Below are 27,116 nucleotides of genomic sequence, written 5' to 3'. Positions count from 1 at the left end.
TCCGGGCTGGAGAGAGTGCCGCGTAAATGAACGTTTCGGATCGAGCAAACACTGGTTATCTGTCTCCCAGTCACTTTTTGTTTTTTGGCTCCTGCGGTAGATTACATGGAGCAGCTACATTCTTTAGCCCCAATAAAGACATCTTTTTTAACATGCTTATAATTCGTTTTCTAAGGACCCGCTCCCCGAGCGTCTGTCGCCTCTTGGTGAGAAGCGAGCCTGTCAACAAACAGAAACAAACTGTCCCGACGACCGCTCCGGCTTGTAAACTGCTTCAAATTGCTTATCGAACACTGGGGGGGGAATTCACACCCAGCATAATGTTTTGGGACGCAAAAAGCAATCGAGGACAGGACTTCAAATTCTTTATCATTTAAACATCCAGTAATTAATCTTGCCATGCATTTAATTAAAAAAGAAAATTTGAAGGTGTAATTGAAAGTAATTTGTTCCGTGCAAGCATCAAGGGAAAAGAATGTGACTGATAATGTGTGGTGGCACTGAAGATTCATCAGGAGAGCTAATTCAGAGTTGTGGCATTGACCTCAGTCATGTTATCGAGCAACCCAAAAAATTGTTGTTTTCTACCATTTATTTTTCTTTATTTTTCACACAACAGGAAGTGAACGTAAGCATTCCAATGAAGGTCGACTAATTGAATGAAAATTCTGAAATATGTTGGATATCTTCAGCGAGACAAAACTTTGATTTTACAACAAAAATAATAAGCACTATCAATCTGTTGGATTGCCGTGCGAGTGACACAAAGGTATAAAGCATATAAACGGGACAAGCAATCCATAATAGGTAAAACAAATACACCATCTGTACATTATATATAGCAACTTCTTGCATTCTATACATATGTCAAGCCCTTAGTTCATTACAGAGTAAAACTATCATAAACATGCAGTGTGTCAATAACTGAAAATAGCCAGGGGATATTTTTGGATACCCCTGATGCAACAAGTGACATTACTGTAACATACAAAGTGACAGGCACCACATGCCTATCTGCACCTATTGACATAAAAATTCACGAATGTCGATGTACTGCTCACGCAGGAGATATATAGCTCTTATGAAGGACCATTGAAACAAAGTCTTACCATATTATTTTGAGGCGACCAACACTGAGGTAAACTGTGAGCTCATGAGGTAAACAGAATAAAATAACTTTGTTCGCCAAGGTAAGCACATTACCTGTGGGTAAACACCCCATGTGTATGCCTGAATTTCTAACGCTCAAGAGTCATTCAACCATCAAGGTGACTAGCCTATTAAGGGAAATGGCGGTCTTTTGCATGAAGGCCCATCTCAGCCTGCGCGCTTCTGATATGCGCACGACAGAGTCCGTTTGAAGCACGCCCCTTTAAACCGAAGGCCTACCGCAGCCCTGCAAATGGACCTTTAATGTTGCATTTCATAGTCCTCGAAAACCTGGTTACACTTTGCGTTCGTGGGAGAGGAGAAGATTAACAAAGATGCACAAGTCAGCCCGCAGCTTCCGGCACCCGGCAACTTTCTTTGCTCGACTTTCAGACGGTTCCGTGGTTCGCGGCGCCATAAATAAAGAAAGCAAGCATGAAAAACAGATGTGATTTTTTTTTTCCGTGCTACTGACTACAGTAAAAAGATATAGGTTCATATTATCCAAAAGCGGAGATAAAAGAGCGAGAGTGTGTTTGCTCGGCGTTTATGACTGACAACATATATCTCAACCTTGCTGAGGTGGCACACCGACACAAAATCTGTCTCAGATACGGGGGGGGGGGGGGGGGGGGGGGGAGATTCATTAAAACCAGCCAACAATGTGCTTTGTCTGTTACTTTCAAGGACAAATGTAAGCTTTCCTGCTTTTTTTCCCTACTGTGCTAGGTGCCAAAATTATTGAAGTTTGTCTTGAGGAAAAGGGGTGAAATTTGCTTGAAATTCTTCAAACTATGGGGAGACAACATCCATGTTTAGTTTCAGGTCCATGAAGTTAAGGACATATTGCGATTAAACGGAACAGCGTAGAGAAAAGAAGAAACTGTGGCTGCCAAAGCATTGCTGCTAATAGTATTCTCGGCACAGTCATTATAAAAACAAGACTCGCGCGAGAGAGTGGGACATAACCGCAAAGCAATTTCTAAAGTCATTTGAGCCAATCTTGTGCTGGTTTGATGGCATTACTGTTTGTTGATTAGCAAAGAAAGAATAATATTAAGGGGAGAGAGGGTGCTCTGTCCCCTGGTGCAGACCCGAGTGCCTATTTAGTTTGTTTTTGGGTCATATAGGACAGCGCAATCTAGCTTGATAGGGTGCCCAGAACATGAAATTTGTCTACAAAATCTTTGGAGCATTATCGTTGCTATAGTGCTCATGTGCCACATCAATCACTGTGCATCAATGACCCACCATCCAACAAGTAAAGGCTACAAGTATCTTTCTCCACGGCTTGAAATTTTGCAGATGGCATTTTTCAGATTAAGTAGCAAGAGATTAGTTTTACAATGATGTTCAATATCTCAATAAGGCATCAACCTTTTATGATAAATTATCTGCGAAAGGAGACAGATTGCTCAGATAGAGCCAGAAAAGGCCGGACTTGTTTGGGGAGGTGATGGTTGGTATGAAAATGTTGAGAATATGTACGTGATATGGAGAAAAGTGAGGGCTCTTTACAGTATAGCACAAACTTTTTCACTCATTCACAATGGAAGGGGCTAGCATTTCTATCTATTGACCTTTTTCAGAGCAAACAGTCCCAGAGTGTCTAATTTGGTAGGGAGGGGTGTATCATCGTGAAAAGGAATTAAAATTAAAAGTGATTGTCATTCCTCACATTCCTATCCTACATGAGAAGGCGATGTTCATTCAGAAGAGACAACAATGTAATTTCAGGTCTCAGATAGGAAATAGAACATCATAGCCGTGATGGTGAAAATCGCTCCAGTGATTGTCAGTGATTACCAGTGCGGCAACTGTCATTTCACGCAGTGTAGAATTACAATTAGTGCATGTATACATATGATACAATCATGGAATAACCAGAAAGACATAATCGCACCGCACAATTTGTGATTTGCGATGGTATAACAATTCATAAAAGCAAAAAAAAAAGAAAAGAAGAGAAAATTAGAACAAATCAAAAAGCAGCTCCAATCACACCAGAGCATTATCGCTGAGAAGGTCCCACAGTCATTTACATACAAGCTATGAAAGATAAATGCCTCACACCCCCCCCCCCACCCCCCACCCCCCCCACCCCGGGCTAATTCAACAGATTGTCGAACTGATCACGCGCTGGGATTCAACGAGCAGCCGTCGCATCCGTACCGGCACGTCTGCAGCTCAGATCCTTCCTTGGAGAGCGGGCAACGATGGCTAAGGCGCTTGGCGAAGAGACCAACTGAGAAGGAGCAACCTCGCTTACGTTTTGTCAGCATTCGTCTTACCGTCGGATGTCTCAATCGCCCGCGCGCCTGCCCATTAAAATGGATTTTTGTCTAGCGGGGGTGGAGGGGGAGAGACGGGCCTCTGTCCGTTTCCGTTGAAGGCATACACAAGAATTGCCCCATTACATCCTTGCTGAGCGAAATATTAAAACGTTATTTACAGTACCGTTCTGTAATTAAGAGTTGGGATGGGTCAAGTTTAATTAACCCCCTGATCAATTCAAATGCCAGCCAGTGGCAGAGCGTAAAGCATGCGCGCTGAGGATATTTCCTAGCGGGAAAACAAACGGCTTTGCTCCAAGCCGTCTGACTCCCTACAGCTTTTCTGAGGGACGAAAACAAAATAAAATGAAGACATGACATGCAGATTCTGAAATCTCATTGAATGAATGGATGAATTAACCTCTGGCCTTCGAAACAACAACAGCAACACCACTGATCATGATCAGCGTCCATCACACTGAGCATGTCCTTATTTCTGTGAATTTACTTGGTGTTGCAGTCATAGAGGATATTCAGCTGGATCTGCCACATAAGGAATGGATACTCAGATCTAGACCTTGAATCCAACTCTGGCCCAGGCTTTCTTTCCCACCAGGTAATTAACTGAACAATTAGTGCTACGATTGGCCAGACTGTATTCACACCTGACTCCCAGGTAAAGGGAGGGTGGGAAAACCAGCAGTTCTTGGACCTCGGGGGGCTGTGATTTAAGTAACAGGGCCACAAGGTATCTAAAGCCCAGTTTAAAATGTGAACTTGCTCGATGTGTATATGTCAACTTCTGGGGGCAAGACTAACGACAATGGAGTGTTGAAGCCTTAGCAGACCCACACATTCCCTTGAGTTTCATAGTCACACCCACATTCACAAATGCCTTTTATTTTCCCAAAAAGTAGAATGACTCTAAGGTAACGTTATTTTATTATTATGTAATTAATGAAATATTCATTCAGTTTTTTTTTTTTTGGTTATTTTAACCTGGGCATTATTCCAACTTTAAGACACAGTGACTGTAAAATGTGGGTTATTGTTGGCTGTATGAATGGCACAAATACAAATCTGTATTCATGTTGCCATGATGTTGGCTGAAAGAACATAAAAGACAACATAAAAAATAAATAAACAAACAATAAAACACACAAATAAATAAATAAATTATACATGAAGACAAGAAGGGCAAAATTAATTCAATTCCTTTAGTATATGTCCTGCTGTTTGGGTATATAATAAAGGGTCACACTTCTGGAGAGCAACCTCTTAAAGGTCCTCATAAATCATTTGTACCACCTTCATGGTGTTATAATCATGAAAACAGCAGTGCTTAATGATGTAAGATATAGAATCATATAGTATGTGCAAAAAAATAGATGGATAAATAAATACATTTTTTTTTTAAGTTTCAGCCACTACGATGTACAGTATTTGTAAAATTATAATTGCTTCATTATAACTGGTATCAACACAATCATAAGGGTGTTATCTATGCTTAGAAAGGCCTTATAAAGGGTGGTTAAGCTTTGTGAGCTGGGCAAGGACGCCCCATTAGGCAAGTGGCGCGCTACGTTTCACTGACCTCAGTCTGGCGGCGTTGCTCTGGGTAGGATCTCACAGGCGGGTAAATGCTTCCCGCTTCAGGCCGCGGTCAGCTGCCCGGACCGCGCACAAACTCAGCAGGCCGGGGACGGGGACGAGGGCGGGAGCGGGGGAAGGGGGGGGGGGGGGGGGTCAGGGGGGAGGTGGAGGGAAGATAAACAGACTTGAAGGAGTGAAGGTTTGTCCGGTTTGAAGCGGAGGAGGAGCAGGAAATGCGACAAGCTGGAACGATTAAACACAGGGCCAGTGAAGATTCCGGTGCCTCTGGAGTCACTCTTCAATGCTGCTTCTCTGTCATTTTTGTCACACTGGGGAACAGCAAGTTTTTTTTTTCAGTGTTCACCGCAAGAAAAATTATAAAAGAACCAGATGCGTGTAGCTTATTCTGTTGCCATGTCTTGGACATTTTGCCATGAAACTTTCTCATGGTGCATGGACAAAACCTGGTATACCTTCAGATATGATGTCTTTTAATCATACATGGATTAACTCAAAACAACATCATGTTTTACATCCTGCAATAACAACAGAAACAAAGTTTTTTGGAATTATTAAAAAATAACCTCAGATTTGTAATCTGGCCATCTACAATCTTATGAGTCGGAACTTGACACAATGCAATGTTATCTTCAGCAAGAAGTGATAAAATGAGTGATGCAGAGTCTTGATTTGCTTTGCTCCCCCCCCCCCCCCCCCCCCCCCCCCACGGGTTTACATTAATAACATGTAGCAATCCATTGATATCTGGCATTAAAAATATAAGTCTGATAATATTGCTGCCCTCTGGAAAATGTCTAAACTACTATATATAATCCACTATGATGAGGGCTTGCATTGGCCATTAAGGTTCTCCGGGTAATCCCCCAGGGTGCATAAGTGATATAGTCATCTGTTCAGCAGTGCAAAACACTTTAGCTTCATGATGGGCACGATTTTGCCTGTTTACTTTGAATATAAATGTTTACACCGTTTACACAATAATCCATTCGCAGACTCCGTGCGATTGTTTCCGAAGTTAATTGCTAATGTCTCCTTTCTAAAGATGTATGTTTTTTTTTCCTTCTTAGAAACCAAACTTGACCACAAAGAGATAAACTCAATGAATAAATGCCCTCTATCTGTTGCTATTTATATCAATGCAGGCTGTGCAAGGAACTTCTAAACACTACTTAAATATGAGCAGTAATAAGGCAGGGGAAGATAAACAAACAAAAAACAAAATAATGTAATAAATGAATAAAAATCTCTGTCACACAGGCTGGTATAAACACAGCGGTGAAGGTAACTCATCCACCTACGTGACAGAGCAGGAGGGTGGGAGGGCTCGGGTGGAACGGACGCATCGAAATTAAACAGATGCTATGGTAACACTTCAAAGGCCCGATCTCACTTAGTGTCCCACAGTCTTTTGTTCCACTGTAATGAGCCACACATTCTGGGGGTAGTTCCAAATAACAGCAAATTAGCCTCGCAGTGTTATCATTTTCTGTCGTTGAATTGCTTTATTAACATCCAGCGCAGTTTGCTTTATTGGCCACGGACGGTATTTTTCGATAGCTTTGTTAAGACATTGCCCACCCAGACCGTGACGTATTACCTCTCGGTATAGGTTTACAGGTGTGGTCAAACACTTCTCTAATTTAACCCAATTTGGTGCTGTAAGTGGACATGAGCATGAGACAATGGGACTAGTCGTATTATTATTATTCTTATTATTTCATCTATTTTGTATAACCAAGGATATATGCAAATCACAATTCAGGCAAAGTTTGTTTTTAACCAAAAATTTCTGAAAAATGTAATTATGAAAAAAAAAAGAAAAGAAAAAAACGTGAATGGTTGCCACTGACATGTAGCCCCCACCCAAGCAGTACACGGCAGCCATTTTGTGTCATCATGGGTAGCACAACTTAGCTGAGGTGGGGAGAGAGAGGAAAGTATTCAGCCAATGAAAGGGACTTTAACACCAGTACCATACAAGTTATAGTAATTCTGCCATCTATATGCCTGGAGAATTGTAACTGTGCTGGTGTTATATTCAGAAAATCCCAGTTTAAGGAAAGACTGTTAGAAAAGTGAGGCACCCAGTACTATTACTGCAGATAAATGTGTCCATGCTAATATGTCTCAAGAGGGCAGTAGACTGTGCGTATTAATAGCAAACAGAAATGTACCATGCATTATGGAAACTGTTAAAATGGTAAAAGAGCAGTGGAATGGTTTTTCTCCTTCTCATTTTTATGACTTGTTTTCCAGTCTTTCTGCACAGTAACGAAAAAATAGAAATCATTAGCAAGATAAACGCTGCAAAACTGACTGCTAACATGCTGTAAACATGTAACTGAAATCGACCTCTCGGTTTAAGATACGTGAATATCGATTTAGTTAAAGCGCTACAGGAAAATTATGATTAATTGGGAAATCAAGCTTTTCCTTTTATTAGAAACATTGTTGTGCTCTGACATACTGTGGATTAGAACACAACTGTCAACAGAGCTTCAGAATCCCCCCTCCCAAAAAAAAGGGGATACATTTACAAAATACCTTCGCGAAATGCATGTAAAGGAAAATGCCAGGTCCAAAGGAACATTTTCAATGTAAAATCAACTCTGAGAGGGTACTTTTAATTGTAGTTGAGTACAAATAGTCTTTGGCCTCCTAAACACTGTTAGAGCTCATTTAACAGTATTTTGATGTGGTAATGATCAGTAGTTGTGCTCTCTCTGTGGATGTCAGACAGCACATAGAAAAAAAGGAAATGGCCTGTTAAATCAAGTATCATGTGACAAATTCTGGTCGAATGTGCTCACACAAAAAAGAGACTGATTTCACCAGGGATGTAGGAGTGAGTTTGACATCGGGGGGACACATTTGCTCCCCAGCCCCTACCCTCACTCGCCACTACAATAAATATTATATTTAACGGAAAAGTTAATTGGTTCCACCAGTGAACAGCCAGGCACGGGTATTAAAGTTTCAGCACATGCTAGCCTCAGCCATTCTCACCTGCAAGAGCTGGCCTTGTTGTTTCTTTATTCTGTATGCATGCAAAATATCTCCTAGTCAGTAATTGGCTAACAGTAGACATGCTCAAAAGGGCACAAGAATGAAAGTAGCATGTCTAATCCACTTAATTAAACTGTACGTAATGCTCTAATATTGACATGCCTGAATTAAATACATCACAAACGTTTTGTTTTTAGACACATGACTAAATACATACGTAATAAATGTGTTTCACACCGAGTGTGGGGTGCAGATGAAGCATTCAAACTGAACAAGGCTGAAGAAGAGTTACTCTACACCTCAACACCACCGCTCAATCCATCCACCTCTCTATCCATCCAAACCCTCCACTGTGACACGTATGGAATCTATAAAATCAAAACATTTATTGGCTGGACCGCAACAGCGGGGCCAGCCCTAGAAACGTGAATGTCTGTGACAGAGTGACTGAGTGAGTGATGAAGTTACACCATTGGTCGGCTGAGTTATGAAGTCACACCATTGGTCGGCCAATCTAGCCATATACTAGGTTTTGACCTGGTCTTTTTTATATTATGACTGGCATGGTTCCTGGATGCCAGAGACCTTGGTCTCCCATCCTAGCCCTGCCCTGGTTGTCAGCCCCTTCAAAATCTTCCATCACATGAATCCAGTCACATACAAACCCCACGCTCCAGGTTCGCCCGTTGAAACCTGTTGTTCCTAGCCCTCACGGTTCTCCTCATTAGTCTACTGTTTGTTTATCCCCCATCTCATGTGTGTCTCTGCACTTGGGTCCACCTCGCTCCACGGCCTGACAATGTGAGAATGGAACATAAACAGAAAGAAAAGATGCGTTTGTCTTCAAGAGGAAATTTTTTTCAGTTATGTGTAAGCATTCCATAACACATACACAAAAAAAACTATTTGAATTCCCCTTTCTCCCTACTCAACTTTCACTCTCACAAAATAAAAAAAAATATTTTGTCACAAAAAAGCTCAGCTTCACTTTTTTGCCTCCACCCCATCATCGCAATGCTGTTCAGTGTATCATTATGTACATACATAGTGTGTAAGTGTGTCTAAACAAGGTAATATTTGACTGGATTCATTTCTGGACTTCTTTTGTTGCTGCATTTTTGGATGAAAGAATGCTGGAAATCAATGAAATAAAGACCGCCAAAATTTGTCCCTGGGCAGATTTTTCACCCGCCACCTTACTTTCAGCAAACATTACAATGCATTCAATGAATTCTATCGATAGCTACATTCATGATGGAGCCAAAAAAGGTTTTATTCTTTGATACACATAAGGAACCCAAAAGCATTGCCAATTAATGCACGTTCAATTTATAACGTATTGAAACATACATGTAACTTTACAATAACTATATAATACAATTTTAATAATGCAAGGAACTTATTTTAATATGTTAATAGTAAGAGCATAGTACCATACCTTCCTCCCATGTGACTGCAAACTACCTTGCCAAATCCCGCAGTGCACAATTTTAATGTGTTGATTTAAGAGTAATTCTGTGGCCATTCAATCACCTGATTGCAACCTATTAAGCTAGCTGGTTTGTGGGGACCTACTGCACAATGTGAATGGGGTTATATTTTGAAAAAAGGGCTCCATTACAAGGGATGACATTTGTTGTATCTGGTGGACTTGTTGCCTGCGCTCCCGCAGCATGCCTTTCAAAATAAAAGCACATGGCAAAGGTTTTAAAATTTTTTCCAACAATTATTGGGGGGGAGGGTGTTTAACTGGTTCCAATATTGGGAGGGACATGTCCCCCCCTGCACCCCCCCCCCCCCCCTTCTTCTTATGATCTGGGATTGTTCTTATCAAGTGACTTAAATTCTGTCCAGCAGGGATGAATAGCGAAACATTTTTTCAAAATTTATTTTAATTTTTTGTATTTTTTGAAGGGGGATGGGTTACTAATGAATTTTTTTTTTTTCTGGAGGATTCACAAAAAAAAATTAGTATTGTATGTCAAGCAGCCCCTACAGAACACCACCCCACCCACCACCCCAACTTTCATCTTCCAATGATATTTATGTTTTCTTGTCTATGACAAACAAACACAACAGCTAATGAACAAATGCACAAACCATACATTCTATCACCTTCATAATAAATCATAATAATCAAAGTGAAGTGTCTAAAAAAATGCACCACAGCAAGTTTGGTATTTAGGTTCCTTGATTATTGAAGGCAAGTAAGTCTCTGAGCCATCAGGTGGGCAGAAAGCCTGGCCCAACATTAGGGCATGACATGCATTTACTGCCATTAATGCAGTAAATCACAGTAAGCCTGCTAATAGTGCAGTGCTGTAAAATGTACTTTTAACAAAGTGCAGTGTATTGCAGTCTGGTCCCTCAGCAGCAAGTGTGATGACATCTAAGAACACTTTCCCTGGCAAATAAATAAAAGAAAAAAACTAAATATTCAGATGGGACCAGTAATAGAATTCCTGTGCAAGTGATACTGGACTCATTCCATGCGCAAGAGAGCTCCGGCTCTCTCAAACAGCAGCTGAGGAATCTGTTCAAACATTACTTTTGGACAGAGGACAGAAAACATGTTGTGTGAAATCTGGGTTAATCAGGAAGTCAATTATTGTGCAAATCTACTGTAGGGCCAAAGCAAAAAGGAAAACAAATCCGACTGCTCACACAAGAAAAAATCGCAAGAAAATGTGCTAGCTTTTAACTTTCTTTTTTTCATGAGTCCGTGCGTGGAATTTATGATGGCTGCTCGTCATCCGTACTAGTTATGAGGCCAACGTGGCCAGAGCCGCAGAAAAAACAAAAAGAAGAGCCTGATTGGCTGTGACTGGAGAAGAACCAGGTAAAAATAGCACCTTTGAACAAATTATTATATAATCCCATTTCTCAAGCTTGCATACGGCTGTGCACCTGACAGCAGGTATCCACAGCAGGGTAAAACATGTAAAAATTATAATGGCCAAAAAAGACTGTTGTGACAATGACAGAGTAGATTAAAAAGTACCAGTGTGTTGGCCAGAGTCTCCAGACACTTTGATCTTCTTATAAAATATAAGATGTCAAGATGAAACTATTTAACAGTCTCTTTTAAGTAAATTAAGTAAATAAACTGTTGTATTAGCAGAGCGGGTTGGCCAGAGTTTCCAAACATGCTGATGTTTTTATAAAATGTAAAATATCACATTGGAAATACTGAATTGAAAAAAATGAACAGTCTCTATTCAACAGTCTCTTTAAGCACAGTGTAAATAATGCCAGTCTTTGACCTATTCTGCATTTATAGCTAAATGGATCAATTGAGCAAATAAACAGTGGTATTAGCAGAGTAACGACAGCCTTTTCCACCTCAGGGGAGAAGCAGCACCTTATTCCTGCCCTTCACTTGCCCCGGGGAGCACAAGCACCCCCTGCCAAGCATTTTCAGCACAAAGCGTGCCAAAGTAAAGGTGTGACAGGTGCCAGAGGGATGTGTGAGAAAGAGAAGAGAGAGAGAGAGAGAGAGAGACAGAGAGAGAGAGAGAGAGAGAGAGAGTGTGTGTGTGTGTGTGTGTGTGCGCGTGCGTGCGTGCATGAAATTCTGCTATTTATACCTTCACTATTTACACTGGTTGAGCTGTTTGACACATGTTCACTACCAAGTCTTAATTGTTTTCTTTATTTACCTTAATATTTATAAACTGCACCTTATGGAAATCGTACTCTCAGTCTTCCCAGGGGTTCAAAGGCTGTGCCATTCATCAAGTTCATCCTGATAACCAGCACTGGATTTATGTACTCTGTTACTGTATGCCCTATAGACAGAAAAATCTGCAGTGTTATTTCAGCTCTAACAGAGTTTAAATGAGTCCACACTTGATGAAAGTTACTTTGTCAGTGTTAAATGCTCTCTGACAATTCTCCATGATATTACATGGAAAATTTCAGTATGCATTTGATCGTCTAGTTTTACGGAATGCATACTTCTTAAATATCTATTCTCTGCCACCCTCCACAAGCTAATATCATTTTAGGTGTATTTTAGGGCAAGCAACATACAGCAGGTTTGATTTCTATGTTGGGCATGCCCGTTGTACCCTCACTCCACGTTCTGCTATCTAACCCTAACCGTTTTTATGCTAACTATGCTCAGCAGCCCGACAATGATGGTGTATTTTTGGGTCTAACACTTGCCATGGAGGGAATGTATTGGTCTATAGGCTTTTCCGTACCTCTGACCTGTGGGGCATATGAAGGCTGCCTGTGCAAATACAGATAAATAAAAATACAGTTCCAGAAAATGAGTAAGAAAGAGAAAAGCAGTCCAAAAAATGTGTTTATAGAAGTGCAGAGCGATGAAATGGCATTGGATAAGGGTGCCGGCTATGCACATGAATAATGTATTAAATCGGGTTCCACATTTTACCCACAAACCCCAGTGGAGAAACAACTGAACAGATCGAGAAATATTGTGCACTTGCCATACATAAAATACCCATTGTGTTCATGTACGTGAGTATTAAGTCCAATGTAAGATGCTTGTTGAAGTTCTCCAATGTAATATGTCTGGTTGGGAAGCTGTAGCAATGTTCAAAAAATCAACCTGGCCAGAAATAATACAATTGACCTTCTGTTTTTTATTTAATTTTTTTTACATTACACACCCTCGCAGCATTTGCAGACCAAATATACTTTCTGTGTTTCTTGGTCACTTGCACAGAAATTAAACAGATTTACTCTTCTAGATGAAAGATTCAATATACTTTCCATTCTGTGTGGTAAAAGTGGGGTTTTAAGGGTGGATTGGTATTCCTGCATTGATGATGACTCCCATCCTCCATATCTAGCTTTGCTTTTTTTCTCTCAGCAAAAGTTTCCTCTATACAAACTAATGTGCCTTTGTTATCGAACATAGTACCAAGAATTTAAACACAATGTACATAGACAGGAAGTTCATCCTGTGCAATTTACGTCCACAAATATTCTTTCCATCCCATTGAAATAGCCCTCACCTTATAACAGCTAGCTATAGGTGATCCTGTAAAGGGTTAGCAGTAGATGCTCATGGTACATCTGCAATGCATGGCTAGCATACTCAGTAAGAGCAGATTACCTTAAATGAACCCTGCATCCTTCTGTGACTGTTGGCAAGACTGAACAGTGAGAGCTGAACAGCCCTGTAAGGACGTAAGTCACACGCTTTCTGTGGCATTCATTTCTGAATTCCCCAACTCATTCTGCCTGTGTCTTCCTTCCTTACACGCTTATAATACTAAATATGCCTCTGCACTTCCTCTGCATTTCAGTATTACACACAGCTAATCCATGAGGCGTTGCAAAGCATGCATATACAGACAAACCTACATTACATTTCCCATCATGGTACCATCCTCTGTATATAAATCAATTGTTCTCATGGCTGAATGAGAAAGACTTCATTTCCAGGAGCTCAGTTTGCTAACATTAGTTTGACAGAAATTACTGACAACCTGACAGCTCGACTGGATTTTGTATGCTTTAAACAAATGCTTGACCCTCTTCCTTTTCTATTTCTCATGTATTAACTGGATGTAAAATGTTCCAACAAAAAGCTCAAGAAACACTGATTAGTGTAAGTACATGCACGGTCCTCTGGTACTCGTTTGGCCTTGCACTGTGTGGTTCACCTTTGAACGCACGCGAGCATATCGAAAATTAGCACCAAGTGCAAGGGCAGGACTGTATGTGGATTCACAGTCAGAGACAATACCAACAATGAGAAATCTATAATTCCACATGAATTGATATTACAGCAGCATTGTTAAAAATAAACAATATTTTAATAACATTAATTAATATTAACACAACACATCTTAATCAAATGTAACAGCTAAGCTTATGAACAAAAAGTGCAAAGCTTTGTTTTAGCACAAGCAAAATGAGGAAACACATGGGCACAAACAAGAATATGATGAACAGTATATAAAATGCATTAAAAGCAATGACGATGCCTTCAAAAGTTGCTGGCCTAAATATAAATGTGAATGAGAGAGATTTACATTTTCACGCCAGAACAAAGGCTACTGGGGCACTATGGGGAAAAGGACATACAAACAGGAGCTAACAAAAATCTGTGTCATTTAAAGCCTGTATGCATGCTTCTATAAAACCTTCAGGGTTTTTTTCCCCCAAATGCCTGTGTGCAGTGCTGGGGCATTTTATTGGGTACTAGCATTTTATGGGTCCCTATGATAGGTGTTTCTGAATCATGTTGCAACAAGTCACAAATACCCTGTATTGTTTTCTTTTGTGGAAGCCTCACCGATTAGTACCTTGAGCTGACGAATCGGCAGTGAGCGTGGTGAATTGATAAGCTTGTGCTCCACACCATAGCCATTGTCTTGTTAGATATATGGGATAATGGTAATAGATCAGGTGTTTACTGAAGGCCTTCACCCCTTTTACTGGTAGCTGTCAAGAAAATATGAATATTCAAGCTAAGCAATTGCTTCTTTTTTTTTTTTACTATATCCTGTATCAATAAATCAAATGTATTTGGGCATGGTTTGATAACTTCACAAAATATGAGGGGGGGGGGGGGGGGGGTAAACACCCACATATCCTGTAAACATTGCTGTGGGCCAATATTTAAGGCCTGAATTCAGTAAAGATGTGTCCAAAACTGGCTCACAATTAATTCATAGTCTCAGTTGTTTTCTTCACCAGCACAGTTGGTGAATTTACTCTCTGAACTTGGCAATCTGTTTGTGAAAAAAATACAAACATTTCACAGTGAGGCAAAGTTATGGACATGTTGATTGAATCCTGATTATGGTATCTACAGAGATGAAGCAATCCAAGAGCCATTTTGCCAAGAGAACGTTAGATGGTGAGCCACCTGCAAGCATTTGATTGATTTATGATTAATGTAAAAGATTCACCCGTGACCCTGCATGCAAATAACAACCTTGTATTAAAAATAGATATTCACCTTGTGTGCTCAGACAGTGCATATTCAATACAGATAGTGCTTAATACTTTTGAAAATGGATACATGGAAATAAGCATGCACAAAAGCAGTAGTGCAACTGCTTAAATTCTTTTTTAAATAACCTCCTTAATCTCTTTGATAATAATCTATTGACTCATAGGGGGTAAATTAAATTAATATAGACAGATTTGCACAGAACATGAATGGTGTTTACTTGTATTTTCTACAGATCTATAACCTTGTTCGGAAATATTAATTTGTTTGTAAACAGTTTAAAGAAGAATGCCAGATAGATTTCAGTGTTGGATTATTTCAAGGACTTTACCCTTGATTTCCTTGAAGTAATGATTATGAATTCACAACAATTATTTCTGTCCTCATTCTGTGAGCAATTTCATCCTGTTCTGTTGCCATGGGCTACACACTTGCACATCAGCAAAACCGTTATCATAGAATTTACTTGGCAATCCTCTCTACTGCTATGACTCAAACAGGTGGGTTGTGAATTTTTTTAGGCGACATGAATTTTTCAGCGTTTAGCTCTGCTTGAGTAGCTCAGAGAATCGAACAAATAGAAATGTTAAACCTGCAGAGTCCGGCACTCTCCAACGGCGAGCTGGGACTAATCGTCTTCAATTCTTGTCAGACATCGTTTTTTTCCATGTTGACACAGAATCAAGTCACAGCATCATTTTCAAAGAGAGAGGATGGCTTTGACAGGGTCAAGTCAATCTGCACAGACAATCGTATTTGCTTGTAATTTCCTTAGGCTAGTAATATTGTCTCAATTTAAACTCTTCCCAAGCTCAGATCAAACACAGACCTTCCGCTTTCTGACAGCTCACAAAACCTCCGGATTGGGAATTGAGGTATAAAGTTTGGCTTCTGTTTGCAGGGAGCGATTTAATCTAGTGGCTTTTAATTTCAGGAACTACTGTGTGTTTGTGTGAGTCCCTGACACTGCAATTTATTAGTTCTGTCCATTTGACAGACTGAGGAAGAGTGTAAAAAATAAATGGTGAAAGAGAGAGCATGAGAGACTGAGAGAGAGAAGGAGAGAGTGAGGGACAGCAAGAGAGAGAAAGAGAAGGAGGGAAAGAAAGATCAAAAAGAGGGGGAAAGGGAGGAGTGTATTTCTTGCCGATAAATCATACTGAATTGAACTGAAAGGGAGGGAGAGAGGAAGAAAAATAGCAGATAGAAAAGAAAAAGAGAGAGAAGGTAAAAAACAATGTCATCTATCAGTTTCTGCATTTTTTTACACTTACGCCTTGCTTGGCTTTAGTCTCTTATTGCATATGAATGAACCGATAAATAATACAGCTACCCAGGGTCATGGCCAAATGTGACAGATCCATTTGGTACTAACTGAAACCTTTCCAAAAAAGTTACTTATTTTTAATAAAATGTACACACTTCATTCTGCATATTACTTTCGATCTCGATATGTCAGGATGAACAATGAAGTGAAACTGACAGCTGCCTGCTTTAACCGAACAGGCCTATGTCACACTTGGTCATCATAATGGGTTGGAAACTAATGTTAAATTTGCAATCAATGTTAATCATTCACAATGGGGAAAAAATAAATTAAAAATAAATATAGAAAACCTGCTTTTTTTGTTTTATCTATTGCCATTTGAGCTTGAGGAAGGCAGCATTTCTTGTCCACACTTCATTATTGCAGCATTAACCTTAAAAGCATGCCTTATGCAACTCTCTTGCTGTCATCCCAGTATATTACAATCCTGCACTTTCAACCCCCGTACGTCTAATATACCGTGTGATGTGACATCATTTGCACATCAGTGCTTTCTACCTGTTATAGCACACCAGGTCAGATGGCAATGTCTGTGGAAACACAGCAAACGCAAAACGTTCTCACAATGTGCCGTGCCGTGGCAATGTTATAACATTGACAAAACATTCCAGTAACATTGTGAGAACGTTTCCTGTTATAGTAGCTGGGAAGATAATGAAGCCTGCATATAAATGCTGAAAAGCTTTCAAATTGCAGAAATGCATCAGTCTGTGAGTGGCACAGTCAACACTACTAAGTCTCATTCTGGGGCTGATAACCACGGTAACCAAAAATCAACCAATGAGCCTTCATCAAGGATTTCTCCCCCCACCACTACGGCAAGTGAGCAGAGCACAGAGGGGTCAGCTGAACTTAGCTCATTAAATACCACATCAGCCATTAGCCAAACTCAGGAAGCAAAAAGGAGAACGTTACTTTTTGTTATGAAATTTTAGTTTTATTGTTTGTTTTGGTACTGCCAAGCCAACTTTTAAAAATGTCTTAAAGACGTGTTAATAAATTATGCATTTCTTATCCCACACTGCCTTGGCTCCTGTTCTGGTCTGTATTGCATTTGATTATCCTGCATCTCGTGTAGTTAAAATATCTCCAGTACCAACAGGGTCAGTTATGTGGGATAGTTCTGCATATACATACAGTGTACTTGATCCTTTAAATATATGGTGCTGCTGCTGCTTGGTTCACAAGGCCAGCATGACCACAGAAGCCTAAGCGGAGCATTAATAAAAATGTGTCCAATGACTAACGGTTAAAATTATTAATAACAATAAATTATTAATTTCTTCACAAATTCAGTTTTCAGCAATGGAAAGTACACAGTAAAGTCAGCAATTACACAGTAAAATGTCCAGTGTTAATTCAACTCTAACAGTGTTAATCCAGCTCTTAACAGATAGCAGTTGGTCCCACTCTAGAATGTGGGGCAAAATGTTATCTATTAACAGTAGAATTAACACTGTTAGAGTTGAATTAACACAGGAAATTTTACTGTGTATGAAAGATAACTCACCATATAGGTGCAATGATTGCACTACTTCTAAATCAGAGTTAGAAAACAAATGTTGCCTTAATTCAAGGTCATGGTCAGCAAGACACTAGAAGATGACACCTGGAATCATAGGCACTGTCTATGATTTCAGGTGTTAATTAAACCACATCCATGCCCAGTGTGAGTTTATGGTTGTAACACATAATATTGTATCCTTCTTTTTGATACTGGCTACATTTGGGTATAGGAGGTTAAAACTGTGTTGAAGTTATAAAAAAAAAATTGAATTGTCTTTATTTTTTAAGAAGGGGAAATTCCGACTGTGTTTTCTCGGAGAGCAACATGTGGTAGGAGTCCATCCGTACAGTAATTACTTACCTTTTCTTTCTTTTTCACTTTCTCTTCTTGAATGTGTGGTTGAAATTAAGGTCAAAAATTTTAATGTTGCCAGACATTTTCAGTACACAGTTTGAAAAAAAAAAAAAAAAAAATATATATATATATATATATATATATATATATATATTCATCAGGAGCTCATCAGGCAAGTTATGCAGCCCCAGACCACACACAGACTGTGAATAGGACCTGCAGTAAGGAAAGCTGACTGTGTCCAGACTTATCAATGCCTCCCCTTGCATTAGAAGGTCTTCAGGAAATTTAAAAGCATTTCAATCAATGAGACGGACTTGGTTAATGGCTCCCTTTCGGGAAATAAACTAAAAGATATGTTTTAATTTGGGGACTAAATTACAGCTTGGCCACATATTAAAACAGAAGATGCATTTTATAGCTTTTGAAAGGTCTAACTTAAATATTATTTTTGAATAACCTATCATTATCATTGTCAATGGTATCATTCACAAATGCGTTTAAAAAATAATAATAATAATTTAAAAAATCGTCCGCAGTGATGAAACGGTATTACACATGGGTTGTATTTCAATGGTTTCTAGGGTAGCTCTACCAGGGAAGTGACTGAAAATAAACCAAGGACTGAATCTCACTATCCACCCATCCATTTATTCACTATTTAACCTGCATATTTCTTGTCAGGGTTGTGGGGGGTGAGGTTTTGTCTAGTGCCTTGCTGTATGACCAGCTACTGTGTACTTCCTATTCTTGACTGGATAATGCTTTCATAAAACATCCAAAGTAGTTTCAAGTCAGCAGACAGAGTGCAGATGGTTCTGACATTGGAACCAGTGGTTGGGGGGAGGATGGGGTGGGGGTGGGGGCGGGGTCATTGAGCTGACTCAGAGAGGTAGTGGTTTGTTTGGCTTATTTATTATATAATAAAAGTCTAATTGGAGGCACAGACTTAACAAACCTCCGTCCAGGCGAGATTTGACAACAGGTAACCTGGTGAATGAATTATTATGCTGCTGCTGCTCATGATGATGATGATGATGATGACTGCTACTATTAATAGGAACTATAACAGTAATCATAATAATCATAATGCCTTTGAATTATAGTGCATTTCAGCAAGTCAGTCTTTTCAAAATGTTCTTTCTTTTTACGAAAATAGAAACACTCTTCAGCAGATTATACTTTAGATTCCATTCGAGGCATTAGACTGCTCTGACATTTCTAATACAGAGAAAAATGTGGAAAGTCTCTGTTCATTAGCTGACGTCGTTCAGAAGGGTTAGAGACAATGCGAGGGGTCTCTGTGTGAACAGGTTATAAATAATTTCTAGGGAGCTGAGGAGTTTTAAAATACCTGCTGTCTCTGAGTGTCTGAGCTACGAGAGAGCATGCTGTTTAATTATTTGAATGAAAGAATCATTCTTTACTGTCTCCTTACTTTCATTTATTTACTTTAATGGTTCCCCCCACCCTCATGCAGCTCCGAAAAATATTTCCATTATGTATCATATTATGTGGCGAGAATTTTAATTTTCTGACTTCCAAGAAAATAAATTAATCAGATTTGTAGCTCCTTTAATAGGCTCTTTTCAGCCTTCAGTAATTAATTGCAATTTAGTGCAAATTGAATTATACTTCTTCATTGTGCTGTGCAACTAGTATGGTAACAATAATTCAAGCATAACAAGATTCATGGCATCTTAGCCCTATGCCTTATTAACAACACGGTCTTCAGAAATGAACACCCAATAAATGTTAAGTTTGATAAACAGCCAATGGATAATTACATTCATTTTTTCAATAATATTAGGACAATATCACCAATATCATGTGATTTCACATAATCAAGGCTAATAGGTATTATGTGGTCCAAAAAGATTATTTTTAATTTCATTACAGCAAATAGTTGCTACGTGACTAGTTGTGAACATTTTCTGTTAGACAGTGAGACCAAATAAATTAATAAATAAATGCATAACAGGGGCAAACAGGGACTTCTTTACTTCTTACAGGAGAATATAAATGATATCCATTGAAATAAAAATAAAAAACATGTGCAGTATCCATTGGCTATGCGTTTGTATGCATCCTAAAATGAACTAGTTTCTGTAGTCACAGAGATAAGTTACAATAAGTAGAAAGCCCCTGGCAGTGTGGCGTGACTAGTTTGAGTGATACATACACAGTAACAGACGAGGAAGGAATTTCCAGCAAAAATAAAATAAAGTAAAATAATTATTTTGTCAGTGAAGTCCAGGTCATAGATCAGATATAGATCAGGATATTTTCATTTAGCAGCAGACACTCGCTATGTTTAAAAGGGCAGTCTAGTCGAAGCCTATAATTTGGTATGTTGTGTAATGCATAAGAAGCAGCACCCTGAGGACTGAGAGAGATGGTTCCACAGAGCAGATGGAAGGGTCAGGGTTCCAGCCCCCTGCTGACTTCCACTGATGGAGGGACTGAGGTCTGAGCAGTAGCTGTAGCTGTGAAAGTAACACATTTCTCAGACCAAAAATGTTCTCCGTTGTGCAATGGGTTTGCCATTTACAAAGAGGGCACCCACACTCAGAAAAATCTAAGTGTACCTGCAAGTGTACCGCAACCTCTGGGTGTTTTTCCATGATTCAGACCTTAAATTCAGCCTTTTCTTGTCATATCCACAGACTTTCAGAATGGACTGAATTTACAAGGATATGGCTTTGGAACATGGAATCTTGGCAGGATTATACAGATAATATATTAGGGAGGGGAGTAGAAATCGAAACGTCATAATGCTTGTGTATGTGTGTGTGTGTGTAGGCGAGCATGTGTGTGCACTGTCGCCTCACAGCAAGAGGGTCCTGGGTTTGAGTACCGGCCTGGGCCTTTCTGTGTGGAATTTGCATGTTCTCCCCATGTCCGTGTGGGTTTCCTCCGGGTACTCCAGTTTACTCCCACAGTCCAAAGGCATGCAGGTAGACTAATTGGAGACTGTAAATTGCCCCTAGGTGTGAGTAGTGACTGAATGATGTGTGTGCCCTGTGATAGATTGGTGACCTGTCCAGGGTGTATTCCTGCATCTCGCCCAATGCACGTTGAAATAGGGTCCAGCATCCCCTGCAAACCTGACCAGGATAAGTGGCTATAGATAATGAATGAATATTAACTGGTATTTATGTAATTTGATGCATTTTAAAATTCAAACTTTTCTACATGATTAGTCTTCTCATAGGATGTCAAAAATTTTAATCCGCCATGCACAGGAACACACTGTCAGGCTAGCAGACAGTAGTATTCAGTTTGTACAACTGGACAAAGGCTTCACATTAGAAACAGGATTCTTATTCCTAGATGCTGTGTATATGTCTGCATGTTTCTAAGTATGATTACTGCAGGTTTGCATTAGACAGCATGACTTCAAAAAAAGAGAACATTTTATGTTTGCTTAGGCCTGGGTACTCTGCTGTGAACTGGAAATGTGATGTACTGACCTGAGGAAGTCCACAGTGTTTCAGTTTAATCAGAACGAGAATAAGGGCTATCTCTATGCGCAAGAGGGGAAAATAAACAGCATCTTGCAAAATGTACTTTTTTTCCCTTCATTTGCAGCAATCTCTTCTTGTCCTTGAATGGTAAAATCTGCGCCTAGAGCTTGTGTTCACAGCTGAACCCTGAATTCAGTCGTAACCATTCAGCTACTTTGAGGACAAATGCTGTTCAATCAAACAAGCTTTAAGTTTATCCATATTCAATAAAGCCACCCCTGCGCTGACAAGGACGGTATTGAGGACAAGCGACAGCCTTGAAGGACTGAAGATCCAGTCTTTATGTGCACACATACAGAAGTGCATCTTTGCTACCCACCTCTTTGTTAACATTAGAGTGCATGTAGTTCAGAAGCACAATAACTCTAAATCCATAGGAATCCTCATGTAAAGCAGTGGATATTTTAAAATCTGATGTCACACAAAGTATCCCTATACCCGTTATTGAGTGCATTCCTGTCATAGACCACTCATGAACATGAAATGTTTTCAGTGTTATGCATTCCGGTCAGTTGCACGTAGGAATAAATAGCATGTATTTCACGAAGAATGCAAGACATTGTGAATAATGACACGTTAGAATCCTAAAATAATACATGACGTGTTATCACTTGACTTCATGAGTCAACCACAATTCTGGAATACCTCTTTATGAAACCTATAAAAGCCTTATTATCTTTAATGATTCATTATGAATTACTGAAAGCTTCCTGGAAGACAACACTGTGACAAAATAGGAATTTAAACAGTAATAATGTGTTAAAATATATTTAGTAATTCGATGCTGTAGTATGTTCATGATTCCGATGTGTAGTGAGACAAAAAAAACTGTGCTATGTAAAATCTGAAATTCTTTCTCTCTTGAGCAACCCTGTTTGTCTGGACCAGCGGCTAGTGCCTCACACATGAAATCACAATCCTGTGACAGGAAATGTGGCATTCGTTCATGCAATCAGTATACAATAGCACCTGCTTTTGACTGACTGATGCATTCAGCTGTTTCATTTCATTTATTTAAAAATGAGGAAACCAAGAATCTTTTGTAATTTATTTCTTGAGGTTCAAATTAATTGGGTGGATGGGGGCGGGGGGTATGTGTCAGATGAGAATACTTGTTGATTTATGTCTTGGAATTTGATTATTTTCAGTACAGTTTGTGGATATGAGATCCAACAGGATTACTCTTAATTGGGAAAAACACTTGCGATTAGAGTTACTGTACTGTACTGAGTTCTGTAAACGCAAGGTCGTAGTTTGAGGTAATGTTTAGGCTTTCACCAGGGGACTGAAACTCTAGGGTATGGTTGAGGAACACGTTGAGGGTATGTGTTCTTAAAAATGATTATGAAGGGAAGCTTTTGTTTTCTAGATTTATTTACAATGCACTGTTATTCAAGCAATTGCTTGTATTTTCCCCATCGCTGTTTATTACCATTATAATAAGAGGAAATAGTGTTGGGAATTTACCAAAACATTGTTTTCTAATTATAACTTGGCATGTCTATTATACAGTTGTGCCATTTTAATCTGGAAAAAGCAGTAATGTGTTTGCATAGTAAAAACTCTCTAAGTCATGCTGTGTTAATCAAATCATTTTGTGACTCACAGTGGAACTCTAAATTAGTACAAGGTGAGCCCTATAGTATAGAAATGTATGAACACTGTCCTACCCTCACATAAATGTACCTTTTCACTAGTGAAGATCACAATTTCAAATGGGAATTTAATGTTAATTCAAAAGTTATTTCAAATATTCGCATGGGTGAATGTTAAATTTACATTTGAAATTGTGACCTTCACTTGTGAAAAGCCAAATTTGAAGTAACATTTCCACATGTGAAATGAGTCACATTGAGCCATTTTCATCTTCACATGTCCACATGTTACTGACTTTTTAAAATATGAATGACAATTTTCACATTTGGAAACAAAACATGTCACTATAAACAGCATTTTATTTTTGAACACATGGTTTTTGAACAAATGGTTTTATTTTATTTTTTTTTTTTTCAAGGGTAGTTCTAGTTTTATTTCATTAGCGGACTTGATCAGGGTTGGCTGTGGCAGGCTACAATAATTTTGGATGCACTTTGATTAGGATTGGCTTGTCAGTCACAGTCGCTCGTGTTGCCAAAACATTTAGTCCTAAACCACTAGAAAGTCACTAGAAAGTATTTAAGGTTGCCATTTGTCATTAGTGGGTGATACATAACTCCCTCAGTCTGCTTTAACTCTCCTGTAGAACACTATGAGGTTTGTTTTGTGGATTTCTACCATTGCTTCGCAGGGAAATGCATCTATGCACATGCTTTGGGAGCAATGCTTTCTGTGCTGTTGCATTCAGTAGTGTGGCATGGTATAGCGGAAGTACCAGTATAGCAATGCAATATCAGGTCCCAAATAGCCAAAGCAGAGTATTGAAAGAGGCTAGCATGAAAGGCTAGTTGTACGACGATCCAGCAGCGATGCTGGAATACAATCAGGAAGGATATCCGTGGAAAGACACAAAGATGGGGCGGGGCAGAGAGGAGGGACTTAAGAGGAGGTTAGTCACATCTCACCAGTTTTTCCTATTGTTTAGGCTTGGCACATTTCGCAGTACCATCGGGTAAGGGTGCTCCAACCCTGAGCCATGCGGGGAGGGGGGGGTCGGGGGGTGAGGATACACAGGCTGCACAGGTTATTCTGGTGTTTCCAAAAACAGTACTACTGAGACTTGTTAACTCCACTGATCCCTCTCCCTACATTACCTCCCACATCTCCATTCCTGACTCTCCCTCTTTATTTTTCCCTTTATTTTTCCTTTTGTTCTCTCTCTCTCTTTCCTTCCGCTGCTTGTCAAATACGTGACATGTACAATGTATCTGATAAATTAAAAACCGCACACTATGCAGCTGTTTCCACCATTCATATTATATAGAGCTTTGTTGTCATTCAAACTGCTAAATACGGCATTGTCTACAACACCTTGGGCATCATGGCTGAGCCTTTGGCTGGCAAGGACTGTTCTGCCTTGTCAAACATGCTAAAGACTCTTGAAACATATAAATCACTGACTTGTCATTGTGGAGTTTCAAAAGACCCTGATCAGTGATTCAGACTTGACTTCATCTATTACCCATCATTTTCTGTCTATGCACATCGATCTGGTGGTCTGCTTTGATGTCAATAGGTTGCTAAACCTGGATGGCTACCCTCCGGACAACATCGCACTGATGGAATATGCACAGACATGGCCCGAGGACAGGCTTTTATGTTTCAAACTGACCAGTAACCATGGATGATTAATGCCATAGTGATGCAAATGGATTTTTGGATGTGAAACAACAAAGAACAAATAAAAATTAAAGCAAATAAGGAAGTCGATTGTTTAAATTGAAATAAAATTTAAAGAAAATCTCCCTGAGAATTCTGTCTATACATCATGGAGGTGCCAACATTGTGTCACCCGATTACTTCATGATGATGCACACACACACGAACAAACACACACATTTGCACACACACGCTCAGGTAGTACTGGATGTTATGGAGTGCTGGATTTGGGAAGTAACTCATCTCCTGATTTTGTGGCTCTAAACAGGTAGGTACCCAGGTCTCCAGCTAAAGCACATGAATGGACTAAATCCCCGGACTCACTATAGCCTGCGGCGCTCGGAGTGAGGGCCCGTTGGATGATGTTATCTCATTTTCACTGTATTTCTAAACAAGTGTGCTCTGAAAAACAATATGTATTTTCCCCACATATTTTCTTTCCTCAATTGCCTTGTTTACAGCCAGAAAGGACCGTTGCACAAAATGAAACATTTCGTCCGGAATTCCGTTTTCAACATCGTGTAATCCGTTTTCAAGAGGAAAAGTATCCTCACCGCGCTGTTGTTGTTGAATTTGGAAACTTGCTCAATGTTTGTGCCCAAAACACATGGCTACACTAAACATTATGCCTGATAGGGACCATTTTTTATAAACAAGGCCAATGATATCCAATGATTGAGACTCTAAGCTTGTGTGTACTCTAATACATCTTCCAGAGACCAGGCAAAAAAAGTATTAACATTTTTTTGACATAATACAAGTATCTATTGTTTTTATTGAATGTCCCTTGTAGTGTTTTTAGCATTGTGTGGTTCTTGAGATTAAAACCAGACTCATGTCCCCTACAGGAGACATAAATGAATTGCCCGGTCGAAGAAGGATATAACTCACTCATATAATTTATACCCAGCAAACAGTGTTCATCTGAATATAGAAAATCACAAATAAAACAACAGTCATTTTCTTTCAGTGATCTCTGACCGCTGTAAAAGAGAATAACAGACATAATGGCTGTTTTGGTTTGACTTCCTTATTGTCACAGTCCACGTCCAGTGTGCTGCTCTCACGCAGTGTGATTTATGAAACAGTTCCCTCTCCAAATTGGAAGCACAAATTAAAACCCTCGACGGCGCTTGTTTTGTCACAGTAACGCGACCTTTTGATGCAGCTCACAGGGCTGTTCTCTCACTCATTCCGTCTTGTAAGACCTGAGAAAAACACTTATTTTTTTCCTGCATCCCCCCCCCCCCCCCTTAGACATATTATTATGTCAGATGGAATACCTTTTCTCATTATTTGTTTCTCATATCGAAATCTCCATAAATAACACCGCGGACACATCTCAGAAACCAAATGTCCTCCAAATTAATTTTGTGAAAATTTGTTTTTTTGGGTGTGTGTGTGCGTGTCACTTCCTGTGTGTGTGTGTAGAAGCGTACACTAAATTGCACAGCCGGTGGCCGGGTGACTTCCACCCCCGCTCGGAGTGAACTCTCGTAAAGGGCGCTTGCATAACTTCTGCACAACCTGACCTTTATATAAAACTCTCGAGCGGGCCAGAGAGACACAAGCGAAGAACTGGATCGTAATGAATCACATGGCTCTTTTTGGCTTTTCATTTTCTTTTCACACCTCTTTGAAAGGCCATTATTGCGATGACAGGGATGAGAGGATACATTCGACTGTGTACCTCCCCACTGCGTGCGATCTAAATCCACCTAATCTGAACTAAGCGAACCCTACAGGTCTGAGAGGCTAAACTACTGTCATGTTTCAGTGGACAGTGTACATACCAACTAAATGAAATGAAATGAATGCATCAATTGAGTGAGCTCTTCCCGCTAAGGTCAGACGCGCTAGTAATCCGCAAGTTCCACAGTTCTGAGGGCTTTCTATTTCAAGCTGCGGATTTTATTGGACATGGTCAGCTCCAACCATCCCTCATTATTCTTAACTACAGACTACAGACGGACTATTTCAGACCGTAAAATGCATTTCCATTGCTTCCATACATCCATTAAATCTGTACTGAACTTGGCAATGGCGCCTCAACAAATTTCATAATATGTATGAATTTGAAATGTTTCTGACTCAGCGATAGGAAGTG

The sequence above is a fragment of the Anguilla anguilla genome, chromosome 7 (assembly GCF_013347855.1).
Source record: "Anguilla anguilla isolate fAngAng1 chromosome 7, fAngAng1.pri, whole genome shotgun sequence".
In the NCBI taxonomy this organism is placed as follows: domain Eukaryota; kingdom Metazoa; phylum Chordata; class Actinopteri; order Anguilliformes; family Anguillidae; genus Anguilla; species Anguilla anguilla.
This window is presented reverse-complemented; position numbering follows the sequence as displayed.